Below are 19,329 nucleotides of genomic sequence, written 5' to 3'. Positions count from 1 at the left end.
GCCATCTGCCGCCCCAAACACATTACAGGATGTGTCCTTCTCCCAGCATTAGTATCCAGTGGATGTGTCAGTAAAACGACAATGACTAGCTAAAAGTTAGACTTTATTAATGTCATGTATTGTCATGTTGTGTCTTGTTCCTGTTCTTTCTCTTCACCCTGTCTCCCTCTGCTGGTCGTATTAGGTTACCTTTTCTTCCCCTCTTTCCCCCAGCTGTTCCTTGTCTTCTCTAACTACCTCGTTCACCCCTTTTCCCACCTGTTCCCTTTTTCCCTCTGATTAGGTCTCTATATCTCTCTCTGTTCCTGCTCCTGTCCTTGTCGGATTCTCGTTTGTGTTTCTCATGCCTGAACCAGACTATCGTCGTGTTTGCTGCAACCTTGTCCTGTCCTGTCGGAATCTGCCAGTTCATCTAACCTTGTCCTGTCCTGTCGGAATCTGCCTGTCCATCTGAGCCTACATGTGTTTCGTAATTAAAGAAACTCTGTTTTGTTAATTCGCTTTTGGGTCCTCATTCACGCACCCCTGACAATTAAAGTGAAAAAAGACAGACTTCACAGGATACTCTTATATTTAAAGATACTGTACAATAGAATTAATCAATTAATGAAAAATAACATATCACTACAATGCTTGTATAATAGTGAGAACACCAATACTAATCAATCAAAATCAATAATGTATAGGATATATACATAACATTATTACTGAAGAACACTACTATACTCCATAACCATCCCAGACCATTATCTTTCTAATCTAGACACATCTATCTCTTTAGTCCATCATGTGTTCTTCACTGCTTCATCTGAAAAGAGGCAGACACAGATACAGGTTATTACAGTAAACAGACAATAAACAAACAAACACTTGATACCTTATTCTTTCATTTAAAATCGTGACCTTTCAGCTGCCAATGGCCTTCATCAGAAGTCTACAATCACATAAAATAAGTGATGTTTGTACCTTGACCAGGCTGAGTACTGTGCTGTAGGAGAGGGAGAGAAGGAAGAGGATGATGAAGGAGGAAGTGGTGGACCACAGGCTGCTGAACTCATCCTCAAAGTTGTCCGTGCAGCTCAGAGCGAAGCCCGCCTCAGGCTCAGTCAGTAGGATGTTCGCTGAGAACAGGGAGAGAGACAGGTGGTGAGGAACGGACATATACTTGTGTCTGCATGTGTGTGTGTGTGTGTGTGTTCATGTGTGTCTGCTTGTTCGCGTGTGTGTCTGTATATTCATGTGTTCATGTGTATTGTACACCTGTATTAGTCTTCATCATAATTTGAGCTACATGAGCTCAAATGATATGTACACACACAGACACACACATCAACACACAAAGAACACATGAAACTGACCTGTGCAGACTACCTTGTCCAAATATTAACATGCACACCCACTCACATTATATCAAGCTACACCTATACACTAAATAGTACATCCATGTCCACCATACTGGGGGCATAGTACTACTACAGTACATCTCTTCAGCACTGTTGTGTCTTTTCATGCCAAAAAACAATTGTCTTCATTTTGTTTTATATTTACAATAGACCAGTATATTTTCTAAGACATGAAGTAATTGATATACGAACACCAAACCATGTGATCTCATATGCGGTATTGTTTATTAGCCACCCTCCACATTAGGAAGACACATTGAACAATGACAAAGGACAACAATGGCAACACAAGACGTTGCAATAGGACAGAAATCGTATAACACAGTAGACTGGACAATATCACATTAGACAATATACACGTCTACAGTCAACAAAACAATGACAAACAATGACAGCACTAACATGTTAACTTTAACTCAAAGAGGACAACATGGGTGTTCTAATGGACTATTCTGACCCACAGAGGAGTCAATAAGAAGACAGAACGACACAACACACACATATTAATATCACTTGTCTTCACATGAGTTACCCAAGGACTTCGACACACTCCTCTCCTCAGGTGTGGTATTGTTGTCCGAGCCAAGGTGCTTGACGGCGCATGTGAAAACCGAGTTTCCCTCCCACTCCTTCTTGGTGGTGGTGAAGACGCTGGTGACAGAATTAGTTGCCTTTCTGGGTTTTCTGAGGAGGGCTGGTGACCCCCTCCTGGTAATCACCGCTGTTCACCTTCCATATGATGTAGACGTCACAGAGAGACGGGCTGACCACCAGGCACACGAGAGTCACAATCTCCTTCTCCCTGGTGTCTTCCTCCGGGAGAATGTGGACGGACACAGAAGGGGCTTCACCTGCAAGAGGATTGATTTTAAGACGAAACGTTACACTCATGTATGTGTAGGTACGTATGAAAACCAGTATGTGAATATCAGTTTAAAATCCACCCTAGTGGTCCTTAACCCTGGTTCTGGAGCAACACAGGGGTGTGCAGGTTTTTTTTCTAGTCCAGCGCTAACACACCTGATTCAACTAAGCAAAGATTATGATTAGTTAATTAGTTGATTTGCTGACTCAGGTGTGTTAGCGTTGGGCTGGAGCAAATGTCTGCACATCCTGTGCCTCCCGCTCCAGAACCTGAAGCATGTGACCACTAATCACAACCACATTGAGATGTTTCAGTGACCTACTTCCTTTGTTAAAGCTGAGGTCCTGAATGACCTGTGTGCCTTCACCTCTCTTCATGGCAGAACACTGGACTTTGTTCAAATTGGTCCACCTTGTCTGGTCTATGGTCAGAGTACTGACCCTGCTGTTCAGGTTGCCCTTTGATTCAATAGGTTTCAGATCAATGTGATCTTTCTGTTTCTTTCCGTTGACATGCCAGGTGATAGTGGTACCAGATACTGTGTCCTGGTCTGTAGCAGTGATGACACAGTCCAGCACTGCTTGGTTGTCTATGAACACCTTTTTCACACTCGGTGGGTTCAGAGTCACCGTCAGTGGTTCTGAAAGGGAGAGAAGCAGTGTGAAAGCAGGACATGTTGATGTTCCCGATGAGGAACTACACTACATATTAGATATACTGTGTGTGAACATGACATCAATTGTAGTACAGTCTTCTCCTATGTACAGACCTGTTTTGGAGATCGTCTCGTTGGTGGGTTGTCCCTGGTGCTCCACCACACAGCTGTACTTGACCTTGTTGTTCCAGTCAGTGTTGGTGACCTTCAGTAGACTGCTGGCTGAGTAGAGGCCTGATGGCTGTAGGCCTACAGTAGGGGTCTGGCCCTCCACCTCCATGTCATTCTTCTTCCAGGTGACAATGACTTTCTTGGGGGTGAAATCTTCAATTATACACATCAAGTACTGGGTGGTGCCAATGGGTGCAGACAGCAAAGACACTGTTGGAAGCTTTGAGACTGAGTAGTGGGAGGTTAAAAAAATGTCTGCAAGTTAGTTTAACCACTGATATTTTAAAGACATCCAGGGTTAATGCCAAGTATCATTTTATAATCAGGTTTTCTAAACATAAATAGTTTACATCACAAACATTCAAATGCAATCTTTAGAACTTCATAGAGAAATACAATATAATGTCCACATCTTACTTGGTATATTGATGACTGCTGTCTTTACATCTCCAGCATGATCCACAGAACAACTGAAAGACTTTGAGTTTTCCCAGACATTCTTAGCCACGCGGAGCTGACTGACTCCTGTGTAGGTTTCCCCGCTCTGGACTGCTGGGTACTGGACAAAGTCCGTCAGCGCTTTCCCACTGGCGTCTGTCCATTTGAAGGTGTGTGAGGAAGGCGAGAAGCCTTTAGCGACACAAAAGCGAGGCTGTAGATGTCGTTAGAAGGGGTTCCACAGTTCATAAGAGTGAGTAGAGTAGGGGGGGTTGTGGCTGCTGCAAGAAATAAAGATTGAAATAGAGAAAGGTAACACTTGATTTGAATGTACAGAAATGACCAGGTAACTACTAGGAAATACCATGGTAAAATAGTCATTACACAGTTGTAACCTAATAACTACTATTTAATTTAATCTTGCACTATAAGGCACCATTTAATTCCATGTAGTTGGTTGTCTTGTATTCTTCGATGTGTAACGACCACTACATGTCTAGTTTTATTAGTTGTATGTACAGGATAGGATACAAATACACAATCTAAAAAAACGTACTTTCAGGTTCCTTCTCAACAACGCAACAACAATAAGAAATACTAAAAGATAAGAATACGAACATAAAGTAACTGGCTCAGTAGAATAGAATAAATATTTTAGAAAAGGTATAATACAGGAAGGCACAATTAAATACACATTAACACATTAAATTGCAGACAGATTTACCAGTGAAAACAGAACTGTAAAATAAAACATAATGTTCCTCTAATAAAACATATGAATGTAATTATTTGTATGGATTAAGGTGATGCAAATTAACAGTCAATTTAATATAGGTTGAGATGGAGTCTTATTCTTATACCCTATAATCGGTTTATGTGTTAGACTCCCATATGAATAGCCTAAATGTTTGTTTTCACATGGTAATGTTTGACCTAAAGCAAAGCCTACATAATCATCTAATTAAACATCAATCGCAAAAAGTGAAAGACGTATGTGGAGAGATAAACAAACAATATACTGCCTTACCTAGGTGTGCTACACTAACAACATTATCCAAGTAATAATGTCTACTTTTCTCCATAAAACAATGATTATCTTCAAACTACAACAATTTGATTGCATTAAAAAAACACTCAAAAACAATGGCTTACCTGATGAGACTGTGACCATTGTTCCTTTCCCCCAATAGTCAAAGTAGCTATACACAGCGTGACAAGGGCATATGCCAAGCAATACAAAAACCACCCTCTTTACAGCAATCAGTTTTAACTAATCTTTAACTCCATCACAAAGTAAAAAAATCGGAACATTCTAACAGTCGCACTTCAATATGTTTTCACAATATGGATCATTTTCTGTTATTTTTTTCTGAGGAACAAATGGGTTTCTATTTATAAGACTTTAGGAAACAAACGTTTGCAATATTCTACAACAGCAGAACCTAGAAAATGAGGAACTATTTGACTTTCAAGGAAATAAGCAAATTGAGGTAAACCATTTCTTTAGTGGAACAGGTCGATTTAAGGACATTTTGCATCTGAAAAATGCAAAATATATATGTTCTTTCTACACTCTACATAGAATGGGAAAATTAAACATTCTATGGATATAATACATTTAAGTTTGCTTACCTGTTGAGACGGTGACTTGTGTCCCTTTACCCCAGTAGTCAAAAGCATCACAGTGCTCTGTCTCCATTCACTGCCTGTACAAAAACCCTGCACCTAAATAGGTCGCTTTAAAGTCATGATAATGAATCCAATAAACATTCAAATGAATGCAATATTGTAATACTATCATACACCTGAATCCATAAGGACAGATGTTGTGAATTCAGTTTTGAATACCTTTTAAAAACTCATGCTCAGGTCCATGTCATGAAATGGGGTTATATCAACATCAGATGGTCATTTGAAGAATATTGTATGGTTTCTCCCCATTGTCCCAATCCTCATGAAGATATAATGCAGGTTTTGTCTCTGAGGTTTTTGTACAGTCTCATTTCACTGTGCACCCCACCCCATATCACAGTGATATACCCCAGCACAAAAACACCTCCTTCACATCTCCATAGGGGTTCCATATGACTCTGCTCTCAGTGAGGTATAAGAAGCTAAAGAATCTTACAGAATTATATTCTCTATGAGTTGGTGGATTAATCTTCAGTTAAGTTTCATTACGTTTACATTGGTTCCATTGTCCTGGGGGGTGATTATTTCACCTGTTCAGTGTTGATGTGTCCATACAGGAGCAAAGGGTTTTTGTACGGCGTAATATCACTGTGGCCCCCATATAGTCACAGTGATACACACCATAACAAAAACCTCCCACCAGTACCACACACCTGCTCTATGAGGACAGCAACAAAATCAGATGGTTGTGGATAGGTGATCATACACACATCTATTATTTATTTTAATATATTTTAATATTTTAACCTTCAGTTAATTAGAACATGTTACCTAAATCCTGTAGGTACAATGCTTTTTAACTGTAACAGACATGTATGAGCCTTCCTTATAATAAGGTATATAATATTATAATTTTCAACTCATTCAAAGTAATTTATTCAGCATAATTATGAATGGTTTAACAAGTAATAGTTGTTATTTAGTCAGCATCATTATGAATGGTTTAACATGTAATAGTTGTTATTTAGTCAGCATCATTATGAATGGTTTAACCTTTAATAGTTGTTATTTAGTCAGCATCATTATGAATGGTTTAACATGTAATAGTTGTTATTTAGTCAGCATCATTATGAATGGTTTAACAAGTAATAGTTGTTATTTAGTCAGCATCATTATGAATGGTTTAACATGTAATAGTTGTTATTTAGTCAGCATCATTATGAATGGTTTAACATGTAATAGTTGTTATTTAGTCAGCATCATTATGAATGGTTTATCCTTTAATAGTTGTTGTTTAGTCAGCATCATTATGAATGGTTTAACCTTTAATAGTTGTTATTTAGTCAGCATCATTATGAATGGTTTAACCTTCAATAGTTGTTATTTAGTCAGCATCATTATGAATGGTTTAACCTTTAATAGTTGTTATTTAGTCAGCATCATTATGAATGGTTTAACCTTCAATAGTTGTTATTTAGTCAGCGTCATTATGAATGGTTTAACCTTCAATAGTTGTTATTTAATCAGCGTCATTATGAATGGTTAAACATTTAATAGTTGTTATTTAGTCAGCATCATTATGAATGGTTTAACCTTTAATAGTTGTTATTTAGTCAGCGTCATTATGAATGGTTAAACATTTAATAGTTGTTATTTAGTCAGCATCATTATGAATGGTTTAACCTTTAATAGTTGTTATTTAGTCAGCATCATTATGAATGGTTTATCCTTTAATAGTTGTTATTTAGTCAGCATCATTATGAATGGTTTAACCTTCAATAGTTGTTATTTAGTCAGCGTCATTATGAATGGTTAAACATTTAATAGTTGTTATTTAGTCAGCATCATTATGAATGGTTTAACCTTTAATAGTTGTTATTTAGTCAGCATCATTATGAATGGTTTATCCTTTAATAGTTGTTATTTAGTCAGCATCATTATGAATGGTTTAACCTTCAATAGTTGTTATTTAGTCAGCATCATTATGAATGGTTTAACCTTTAATAGTTGTTATTTAGTCAGCATCATTATGAATGGTTAAACATTTAATAGTTGTTATTTAGTCAGCATCATTATGAATGGTTTATCCTTTAATAGTTGTTATTTAGTCAGAATCATTATGAATGGTTTAACCTTTAATAGTTGTTATTTAGTCAGCATCATTATGAATGGTTTAACATGTAATAGTTGTTATTTAGTCAGCATCATTATGAATGGTTTAACATGTAATAGTTGTTATTTAGTCAGCATCATTATGAATGGTTTAACCTTTAATAGTTGTTATTTAGTCAGCATCATTATGAATGGTTTAACCTTTTAATAGTTGTTATTTAGTCAGCATCATTATGAATGGTTTAACATGTAATAGTTGTTATTTAGTCAGCATCATTATGAATGGTTTAACATGTAATAGTTGTTATTTAGTCAGCATCATTATGAATGGTTTAACCTTTAATAGTTGTTATTTAGTCAGCATCATTATGAATGGTTTAACCTTTTAATAGTTGTTATTTAGTCAGCATCATTATGAATGGTTTAACCTTTATTAATAGTTATTATTTAGTCAGCATCATTATGAATGGTTTAACCTTCAATAGTTGTTATTTAGTCAGCATCATTATGAATGGTTTAACCTTCAATAGTTGTTATTTAATCAGCGTCATTATGAATGGTTAAACATTTAATAGTTGTTATTTAGTCAGCATCATTATGAATGGTTTAACCTTTAATAGTTGTTATTTAGTCAGCATCATTATGAATGGTTTATCCTTTAATAGTTGTTATTTAGTCAGCGTTATTATGAATGGTTTAACCTTCAATAGTTGTTATTTAGTCAGCATCATTATGAATGGTTAAACATTTAATAGTTGTTATTTAGTCAGCATCATTATGAATGGTTTAACCTTTAATAGTTGTTATTTAGTCAGCATCATTATGAATGGTTTATCCTTTAATAGTTGTTATTTAGTCAGCATCATTATGAATGGTTTAACCTTCAATAGTTGTTATTTAGTCAGCATCATTATGAATGGTTTAACCTTTTAATAGTTGTTATTTAGTCAGCATCATTATGAATGGTTTAACATGTAATAGTTGTTATTTAGTCAGCATCATTATGAATGGTTTAACATGTAATAGTTGTTATTTAGTCAGCATCATTATGAATGGTTTAACATGTAATAGTTGTTATTTAGTCAGCATCATTATGAATGGTTTAACCTTTAATAGTTGTTATTTAGTCAGCATCATTATGAATGGTTTAACCTTTTAATAGTTGTTATTTAGTCAGCATCATTATGAATGGTTTAACATGTAATAGTTGTTATTTAGTCAGCATCATTATGAATGGTTTAACATGTAATAGTTGTTATTTAGTCAGCATCATTATGAATGGTTTAACCTTTAATAGTTGTTATTTAGTCAGCATCATTATGAATGGTTTAACCTTTTAATAGTTGTTATTTAGTCAGCATCATTATGAATGGTTTAACATGTAATAGTTGTTATTTAGTCAGCATCATTATGAATGGTTTAACATGTAATAGTTGTTATTTAGTCAGCATCATTATGAATGGTTTAACCTTTATTAATAGTTATTATTTAGTCAGCATCATTATGAATGGTTTAACATGTAATAGTTATTATTTAGTCAGCATCATTATGAATGGTTTATCCTTTAATAGTTGTTATTTAGTCAGCATCATTATGAATTGTTTAACATGTAATAGTTGTTATTTAGTCAGCATCATTATGAATGGTTTAACCTTCAATAGTTGTTATTTAGTCAGCATCATTATGAATGGTTTAACCTTTTAATAGTTGTTATTTAGTCAGCATCATTATGAATGGTTTAACCTTTAATAGTTGTTATTTAGTCAGCATCATTATGAATGGTTTAACCTTTTAATAGTTGTTATTTAGTCAGCATCATTATGAATGGTTTAACCTTTATTAATAGTTATTATTTAGTCAGCATCATTATGAATGGTTTAACATGTAATAGTTATTATTTAGTCAGCATCATTATGAATGGTTTATCCTTTAATAGTTGTTATTTAGTCAGCATCATTATGAATTGTTTAACATGTAATAGTTGTTATTTAGTCAGCATCATTATGAATGGTTTAACCTTCAATAGTTGTTATTTAGTCAGCGTCATTATGAATGGTTTAACATGTAATAGTTGTTATTTAGTCAGCATCATTATGAATGGTTTAACCTTCAATAGTTGTTATTTAGTCAGCATCATTATGAATGGTTTAACCTTCAATAGTTGTTATTTAGTCAGCATCATTATGAATGGTTTAACCTTTAATAGTTTAACCTTTAAACCATTCATAATGATGCTGGAAAATGGCAACTGTTCCTCCTCTCCGCACTCACCCTGAGGTGCGTGTTCTCAGCCCGGTACCATCAGTTCCGGCACCACGCACCAGGCCTCCAGTGCGCCTCCAGAGTCCAGTACATCCTGTTCCTCCTCTCCTCACTCGCCCTGAGTGCGTGTCACGCCCTGACCTTAGTGATCTTTGTTTTCTTTATTGTTTTGGTTAGTTCAGGGTGTGACGAGGGTGGTATGGGTGTTTTTGTCTTGTCTAGGGCTTTTTGTTTTTTCTATGGGGTTTTGGTATTGTCTAGGTAATGTAGGTCTATGGTGGCCTGAATTGGTTCCCAATCAGAGACAGCTGTTTATCGTTGTCCTTGATTGGGGATCCTATTTAGGTTGCCATTTTCCATTTTGGTTTTGTGGGTTATTGTCTATGTGATGTTGCATGTCAGCACTAGTGTCGTATAGCGTTCACTGTCATTTTGTTATTGTTGTATAGTTTGTTCAGTATTCTTCATTATAAAAAAGAAGATGCATTATCATCACGCTGCGCCTTGGTCTCCTCACTACGACGATCGTGACACCAGTCTAACTTCAACATAAACATGTTTCCTGCGACGCTGCTGGCAAGGGCCTCCAGTGAGTTTCTATGGACCGATACATGGACAAAAAACTGTGGAGGAATATTCTGTCAAATCAATTGGATAACATGATTCACTAAAAGTTCTATACTGTTTTTTTGTTTGGTTTTAGAGGTGTGTTTTTTCAGACTGAACTCACACAGCCAGGCTCTATGACCCTGCAGCCTGGACAGTCCCTAACCCTCTCCTTTAAGGTCTCTGGATATTATTTAACCCCCTAGAGTCGATTGACACACTAGACCCCTGGACTTTTTCACATTTTATTACATTCAAAGTTGATAAAATTGCTTTTTTTCCTCAATCTGCACAAAATACCACAATGACAAAGCAAAACTTTTTTTTTTGCAAATATATGAAATCAAATGGAAATATCACATTTACATAAGTATTGAGACTCATTACTCAGTGCTTTGTTGAAGCACCTTTGGCAGCAATTACAGTTACAGCCTTGAGTGTTCTTGGGTGTGACATTGCTATCTTGGCACACCTGTATTTTTGGGGAGTTATTCCTATTCTTCTCTGCAGATCCTCTCAAGCTGTCAGGTTGGATGGGGAGTGTTGGTGCACAGCTACTTTCAGGTTTCTCCAGAGATGTTTGATCGGGTTCAAGTCGGGGCTCTGACTGGGCCACTCAAGGTTTTCATCAAGGATCTTTTCCTTGATCCTGACTAGTCTTCCAGTCCCTGCCGCTGAAAAACATCCCCACAGCATGATGCAAATCAAATAGCTAAATTATCCATAGTATGAAGGTCTTAAAACAATTCCATATGTCTAAAAATGTTACCAGTACCAGCTACTGTACAGGTAGGATACGACCACCTGCAGGAAAAGCAGTTCAGTATCACCAGAGACTCTGACAGCAGCACAGTGCTCAAAGACCCCACAGTGATACAAACCAGGACCGGACCTGTACAATAACTGAAGACCCATGTGAATCAAACACAAGTGCCACATATGGCCCTCATTGATTCAATATAATATAATAATATCAATCAAAGAACTGCTCCATAAAATAAAACTTCTTATTGATACACTGGCACAATAAGTGGCTATGTCACTATAACATGTACACCTTGAGTTTTCACCAAAACTTTTCACAACAGTACTAGTATACATAGTATTTTAGACCACTAGATCTACGGGGAGAAACATGTAACACCATAGAGATGCAAATGTGTTTCTGTTCACATAGACCCAAGGTCTCCTCCCATTTAAATAGTCTGATATAACTGCCCTCCACAGACCATCTCCCTCAGTCACGACGACCCCTCCCAGTCTGTGCTTCTTTTATAGAATTTTAGATCCGTAACACAATGAGAGTTCTAGAATGCATGTTCCTCCTGGCTCTCATCTCAGGTGAGTTATGTGTTTCCAGTGTAGGAGACAGGAAAGGAGCTGTTCTAATTGGCTGGTGGGTGATAGTCATCTAAACTCTGTTTGTTTTTCAGTTGTTCAGGGGCAGTCACTCACCTCCTCTGAGCCAGTCGTGAAGAGACCTAGTGAGTCAGTAACACTGTCCTGTACTGTGTCTGGATTCTCCATGGGTAGCTACTACATGCACTGGATCCGTCAGAAACCAGGGAAAGGATTGGAGTGGATTGGATTCATTGACACTGGAGCCACTGCTTATTATGCCCAGTCTCTCCAGGGCCAGTTCACCATCACCAAAGACACCTCCAAAAACCAGCTGTACTTAGAGATGAAAAGTCTGAAGACTGAAGACTCTGCTGTTTATTATTGTGCCAGAGACACACAGTGACACAGGAGGCTGCAGCACCGTACAAAAACTGATCGACACTGATCACTGTATGAGAGGCAATGAGGCGCATCTGTTGCTCAGACACACCCTCTATGAGAGAGTAGAAGGTCTCAAAAGTAATGGAAAAAACACTGATATCAGTATTATCCCCATAAAATAATCCACACACATTACAACAGTGAAAAGCACATTATTTACATAAACTCAAAGTCAACTTTACAGAATTTAGTTCATATTAGCTGTTACGTTTTGAGTATTTGTTTCGGACAGAATTCAATTAATGTGATCAGCAAACAGAAATATACTGAAACTAAAAACAGTAATGGAACAATTATAGGTCCTTATAGGAACTCCCCATAGATTCACAAGAGGGTTTAGCAGTAAGAGATATATCTAATTCAATACAACTTGTATTGTTCCACATAGGGAAATGGTCTTGTTTTTGTGCAGTTGTTCAGCACTATATAATATCAAACATATCTAGTCTGAACATCCAAAATGTAAAATCTGAAATTCAGCGAGCAGAATAAAGGACAGGAAGGGGAGATAATGAAGAAAGGTATTTCTGTTTTTAAATTTGATAAATATCTGTTTTCACTTTGTCATTATGGGGTACTGTATGTAGATTGTTGAGGGGGAAAAAATCATTGTATAATTTTTAGAATAAGGCTGTAATGTAACACATTGTGGAAAAAGTAAAGGGTTCTGAATACTTTCCGAATGCACAGTATATAGCGCGTTTCAAGGATCCAAAACTTCTTATTGATACACTGGCACAATAAGTATCTATGTCACTATTACATGAACACCTTGAGTCTTCACCAAAACTTTTCTCAACAGTGCCAATATACGTAGTATTTTAGTCTGATATAACTGCCCTCCACAGACCATCTCCCTCAGTCACGACGACCACTCCCAGTCTGTGCTTCTACTTTTACAGAATTTTAGATCCATCCCACAATGAGATTTCTAGAATGCATGTTCCTCCTGGCTCTCATCTCAGGTGAGTTATGTGTTTCCAGTGTAGGAGACAGGAGAGGAGCTGTTCTAATTGGATGGTGGGTGATAGTCATCTAAACTCTGTTTGTTTTTCAGCTGTTCAGGGACAGTCACTCACCTCCTCTGAGCCAGTGGTGAAGAGCCCTGGAGAGTCAGTAACACTGGCCTATGCTGTGTCTGGACTACCCCTGAGCTGGTTACACTGGATCCATCAGAAACCTGGGAAAGGTCTAGAGTGGATTGGGCTCATTGACAGTGGCACTGGCACTATATTTGCCCAATCTCTACATGGTCAGTTCACCATCACCAAAGACAGCTCCAAAAACCAGCTGTACCTCGAGGTAAAAAGCCTGAAGACCAAAGGCTGTTTATTATTGTGCCAGAGACACAGTGACAAAGAAGCTTGTATCGCCATACAAAAACGGGCAATTAGCGTATCAGTTCTTTAAGCACACACACACACACACACACACACCCACATACACACAAACACTACTCAACAGCAGTGGAAAACACAATGTCCACTGATATCAATGTTATCCACATAAAACATCCACACACATTATAAACAGTGAAAACATGTTTGGAACAAGTATGGGACAAGTTTATTGTATTAATCCCAATAGATTCTGTCATTCTGTGCTGTTCTGAGAAACATGCTGCCAATATAAACCTTATAAGAATATCTCTCCCTCTTAGTCTCTATTTAAACCTCCAGAGGGCTATTAAAAGTCTTCCTCCCCTTCATCCCTTTATAATCAGACAGTCAGCTCTGGACTTCTCATTATAGGCAGCTTGGACTGACATTACAGAGGGCCCTGCACTAACTATCACTGAATAATGGAACTGACGAGTCTGGAGTTTGTCATGGTGATACAATACTGATACATTACTGTCCATACACAGTAATAATAGACATGTACATGTAAGTTCAAAAACGTTTAATGTTTATAATAAGGTTAAAAGAGCTGAAGGGATTTTCAAGGGCCTCCTCATTCCAGACGCTCTCAGCGGTGAAGGTGCCACTCACATGCCATCTCAGCAACACAATGGGGGCCTTGACGGAGGGACAGGAGTCGTTTAGCGGCATCCTTACTACAGACCGGGTGGTCTAAGACTTTCTTCATCTCCTCCGTGAATCTGGAGTAAGAGATGCGGATGGGGGACTGTCTCTCCCACACCGCTGTGGCCCAGGAAAGTGCTGCTCCACTGAGGCAGCCAATCAGAAAGTAAATCTTGGCCCGTTCGAATGGCATAAGAGTAGGGCTGTTGCTCAAATACTACTATGAACATTGAACCAAAAAAGCTCTGCACACTCCGAGGTTGCCATCGTAATGCTCGGGAGTCGGAACAAATGGCTCCCGGAGCGGAGGAGAAGGACTTGGAACTGGTCGTGAGCTCTGTGCGAAGGGTCGGCCCTGTAGGTCGTACAAGCTCTTTGAAAACTTCTTGATGTTTTCCAGAAGGGTCCTCAGGGCTTGGTCATGTTGCTCGAGCAGGGCGCCTTGGTTGACGAGGGTTTGGTAGAGAGTAGCAGAGTCTGCTGGGTTAATCTTTTTGGCCCGGTCATACTGTTACGCAGAGTGGAACAGGGGAACCCAAGAGCAGACTCAGAAGAGGAGACAAGGATGAAGTAACCAAGGTTTTTATTGAGACACAGGGGGAGATGGAGTGCAGGTCATGGGAAGCTCGGGCGGGTTGTTGGAAACCAGGAGCGGAGGCTGAGGCTGGAGCGAGAGGGGTTGAGACAGGGTAAGCAGGTCTTTAAGGGAATCCAATGGAGTAGTAGAATGGGGAATCCAGGACAGAGTAGCAGGATGACGAGAAGTGGGACTGGAAACAGGGACCAGAGTCAGAGTGGGCAGAACTGTAGAGGAGAGGAAAAGGGAAAACGGGTCCAAACGGATAACAGGATCTGAATAGTAACAAACGGCTAGGACCTTAGACAGACTGATTACAATCTGGCAGTGTAGAAGTGGCAGGACTGAGTATATGTAGAGGTCTTGATTATGGAACAGGTTGCAGCTGGTGGGGATCTGCTCTGACTCCAGCACACCTGTCTCTGCCCACACAATCACAGAGGGAGAGGGAGAGGGAGTACTGGGGGAGTGGCGGCAGGTAGATCAAAAGAGTCCATATTAATAAAGGAAATTGAAGGAATAACAGTACATTTAGATAGCAATAAAAACTGGCCTATAGAGGCACAAAAACTTTACAAAATGCAGGAACTTATTCAAGAAATACCCAGTGTAATATATTATACAAATAAAGCGAACTGGATGGAATATGGGGAAAAATGCACCAAATTATTTGTCAATCTTCAACACAGAAATGCTTCCAAAATTATTTTGCAGTTTTGGAGCAGTGGCTTCTTCCGTGCTGAGCGGCCTTTCAGGTTAGTCGATATAGGACTCGTTTTACTGTGACTATAGATACTTTTGTACCTGTTTCCTCCAGCATCTTCACAAGGTCATTTGCTGTTGTTCTGGGATTGATTTGCATTTTTCGCACCAAAGTACTTTCACCTCTAGGAGACAGAACGCGTCTTCTTCCTGAGCAGTATGACGGCTGCATGGTCTCATAGTGTTTATACTTGCATAATATTGTTTGTACAGATGAACGTGGTACCTTCAGGCATTTGGAAATTGCTCCCAAGGATGAACCAGACTTGTGGAGGTCTACAATTTTATTTCTGAGGTCTTGGCTGATTTCTTTTGATTTTCCCATTATGTTAAGCAAAGAGGCACTGAGTTTGAAGGTATGCCTTGAAATACATCCACAGGTACACCTCCAATTGACTCAGATGATATCAATTAGCCTAGCAGACGCTTCTAAAGCCATGACATCATTTTCTGGAATTGTCCAAGCTCTTTAAACTTGTTAGGGATAGGGGGCAGCATTTTCACATTGGATGAATTGCGTGCCCATAGTGAACTGCATCCTACTCTGTCCTAGATGTAAATATATGCATATTATTATTACTATTGGATAGAAAACACTCGGAAGTTTCTAAAACTGTTTGAATTAGGTCTGTGAGTATAACAGAACTCATAGGGCAGGCAAACTTCCAAACAGGAAGTGGAAATTCTAGGGCTGGTCGAATTTCAAGTCATCGCCTATCCACATCCAAACAAGATATGGATCTGTTCGCACTTCCTATGCCTTCCACTAGATGTCAACAGTCAGGAGAGCGCGGAATGAAGCCTTTAGTGTGATGTATGACCGGATGGGAGGGGAATGAGTCAGTGGACTGTCAGAATGCCAGTTCCTGGTTGCGCAAAGTACTGTTGATGCGTTCCATGACTCTGCAGACAAAAACGAATGCTCCGGTTGGAACGTTATTGGCTATACAGTGGGGAGAACAAGTGTTTGATACATTGCCGATTTTGTAGGTTTTCCTACTTACAAAGCATTTTGAGGTCTGTTATTTTTATCATATGTACACTTCAACTGTGAGAGACAGAATCTAAAACAAAAATCCCATTTTATTAATCTGTAGGGCATAAATCTGTTGTTATTGAGTTATAATGGTTACAATTAATACTAGTTGAAAAAGCCTGTTTGAGAACGATTCTAGTGGACAAAACAGACTCACACACATACCGTGAATGAACACCAACATAAGTATTAAACTATAGAGTCCTCATTGTTCAGTATTAGTTAATGCAGGTCTTGCATTAACGAATACTGTTAATAATGCAGACAACACTGATAAGCTGAGAGGGCATTGAACAGAGAGCAAAGTTGCACATGGCCAAATCAATTCCAATAATTAATGAAATAATTATACGTTTACTATGACACTTCACCACCCACCAATAACACTTTAGGTCATGACTGATACTTTAAGAAAGGCTGCAGTAGGGTATTGGCCCAAAACATTATTAACACACATTATCACTGCATATTGCCTATGCTTGAATTGCCCTGCCAATATTGTTCTTCTCATATCATTTTGAAATTAGGTACCAGTCAAATGTTTAGTTATTATTTAGTCAGCATCATTATGAATGGTTTAACCTTTAATAGTTTAACCTTTAAACCATTCATAATGATGCTGGAAAATGGCAACTGTTCCTCCTCTCCGCACTCACCCTGAGGTGCGTGTTCTCAGCCCGGTACCATCAGTTCCGGCACCACGCACCAGGCCTCCAGTGCGCCTCCAGAGTCCAGTACATCCTGTTCCTCCTCTCCTCACTCGCCCTGAGTGCGTGTCACGCCCTGACCTTAGTGATCTTTGTTTTCTTTATTGTTTTGGTTAGTTCAGGGTGTGACGAGGGTGGTATGGGTGTTTTTGTCTTGTCTAGGGCTTTTTGTTTTTTCTATGGGGTTTTGGTATTGTCTAGGTAATGTAGGTCTATGGTGGCCTGAATTGGTTCCCAATCAGAGACAGCTGTTTATCGTTGTCCTTGATTGGGGATCCTATTTAGGTTGCCATTTTCCATTTTGGTTTTGTGGGTTATTGTCTATGTGATGTTGCATGTCAGCACTAGTGTCGTATAGCGTTCACTGTCATTTTGTTATTGTTGTATAGTTTGTTCAGTATTCTTCATTATAAAAAAGAAGATGCATTATCATCACGCTGCGCCTTGGTCTCCTCACTACGACGATCGTGACACCAGTCTAACTTCAACATAAACATGTTTCCTGCGACGCTGCTGGCAAGGGCCTCCAGTGAGTTTCTATGGACCGATACATGGACAAAAAACTGTGGAGGAATATTCTGTCAAATCAATTGGATAACATGATTCACTAAAAGTTCTATACTGTTTTTTTGTTTGGTTTTAGAGGTGTGTTTTTTCAGACTGAACTCACACAGCCAGGCTCTATGACCCTGCAGCCTGGACAGTCCCTAACCCTCTCCTTTAAGGTCTCTGGATATTATTTAACCCCCTAGAGTCGATTGACACACTAGACCCCTGGACTTTTTCACATTTTATTACATTCAAAGTTGATAAAATTGCTTTTTTTCCTCAATCTGCACAAAATACCACAATGACAAAGCAAAACTTTTTTTTTTGCAAATATATGAAATCAAATGGAAATATCACATTTACATAAGTATTGAGACTCATTACTCAGTGCTTTGTTGAAGCACCTTTGGCAGCAATTACAGTTACAGCCTTGAGTGTTCTTGGGTGTGACATTGCTATCTTGGCACACCTGTATTTTTGGGGAGTTATTCCTATTCTTCTCTGCAGATCCTCTCAAGCTGTCAGGTTGGATGGGGAGTGTTGGTGCACAGCTACTTTCAGGTTTCTCCAGAGATGTTTGATCGGGTTCAAGTCGGGGCTCTGACTGGGCCACTCAAGGTTTTCATCAAGGATCTTTTCCTTGATCCTGACTAGTCTTCCAGTCCCTGCCGCTGAAAAACATCCCCACAGCATGATGCAAATCAAATAGCTAAATTATCCATAGTATGAAGGTCTTAAAACAATTCCATATGTCTAAAAATGTTACCAGTACCAGCTACTGTACAGGTAGGATACGACCACCTGCAGGAAAAGCAGTTCAGTATCACCAGAGACTCTGACAGCAGCACAGTGCTCAAAGACCCCACAGTGATACAAACCAGGACCGGACCTGTACAATAACTGAAGACCCATGTGAATCAAACACAAGTGCCACATATGGCCCTCATTGATTCAATATAATATAATAATATCAATCAAAGAACTGCTCCATGAAATAAAACTTCTTATTGATACACTGGCACAATAAGTGGCTATGTCACTATAACATGTACACCTTGAGTCTTCACCAAAACTTTTCTCAACAGTACTAGTATACATGTATTTTAGAACACTAGATCTACGGGGAGAAACATGTAACACCATAGAGATGCAAATGTGTTTCTGTTCACATAGACCCAAGGTCTCCTCCCATTTAAATAGTCTGATATAACTGCCCTCCACAGACCATCTCCCTCAGTCACGACGACCCCTCCCAGTCTGTGCTTCTTTTACAGAATTTTAGATCCGTAACACAATGAGAGTTCTAGAATGCATGTTCCTCCTGGCTCTCATCTCAGGTGAGTTATGTGTTTCCAGTGTAGGAGACAGGAAAGGAGCTGTTCTAATTGGCTGGTGGGTGATAGTCATCTAAACTCTGTTTGTTTTTCAGTTGTTCAGGGGCAGTCACTCACCTCCTCTGAGCCAGTCGTGAAGAGACCTAGTGAGTCAGTAACACTGTCCTGTACTGTGTCTGGATTCTCCATGGGTAGCTACTGGATGCAATGGATCCGTCAGAAACCAGGGAAAGGATTGGAGTGGATTGGATTCATTGACACTGGAACCACTGCTTATTATGCCCAGTCTCTCCAGGGCCAGTTCACCATCACCAAAGACACCTCCAAAAACCAGCTGTACTTAGAGATGAAAAGTCTGAAGACTGAAGACTCTGCTGTTTATTATTGTGCCAGAGACACACAGTGACACAGGAG

The 19,329-nt window shown here is 38.9% G+C and overlaps 2 pseudogenes across 1 annotated transcript; one reads left to right on the top strand and one right to left on the bottom strand.

Moving 5' to 3' along the window:
* Nucleotides 1-553: 553 nt before the first annotated feature.
* On the bottom strand, nt 554-5,347 carry LOC110486748 (immunoglobulin heavy constant mu-like; annotated as a pseudogene). The gene is made up of 7 exons (XR_016486034.1): nt 5,165-5,347; nt 3,512-3,813; nt 3,038-3,322; nt 2,591-2,908; nt 1,936-2,254; nt 967-1,121; nt 554-808 (listed from the first exon to the last, which is right to left on the bottom strand). The product of XR_016486034.1 is annotated as an immunoglobulin heavy constant mu-like (transcript).
* Nucleotides 5,348-12,848: 7,501 nt separating this feature from the next.
* On the top strand, nt 12,849-14,002 carry LOC110485214 (Ig heavy chain V region 5A pseudogene; annotated as a pseudogene).
* The last annotated feature ends 5,327 nt before the right edge of the window (nt 14,003-19,329 follow it).

The sequence above is a fragment of the Oncorhynchus mykiss genome, chromosome 13 (assembly GCF_057628025.1).
Source record: "Oncorhynchus mykiss isolate SJ-2025 chromosome 13, ASM5762802v1, whole genome shotgun sequence".
Taxonomy (NCBI): Eukaryota; Metazoa; Chordata; class Actinopteri; order Salmoniformes; family Salmonidae; genus Oncorhynchus; species Oncorhynchus mykiss.
The sequence above is the reverse complement of the archived record's forward strand: the minus strand, read 5'-3'. Positions and strand labels throughout refer to the sequence as shown.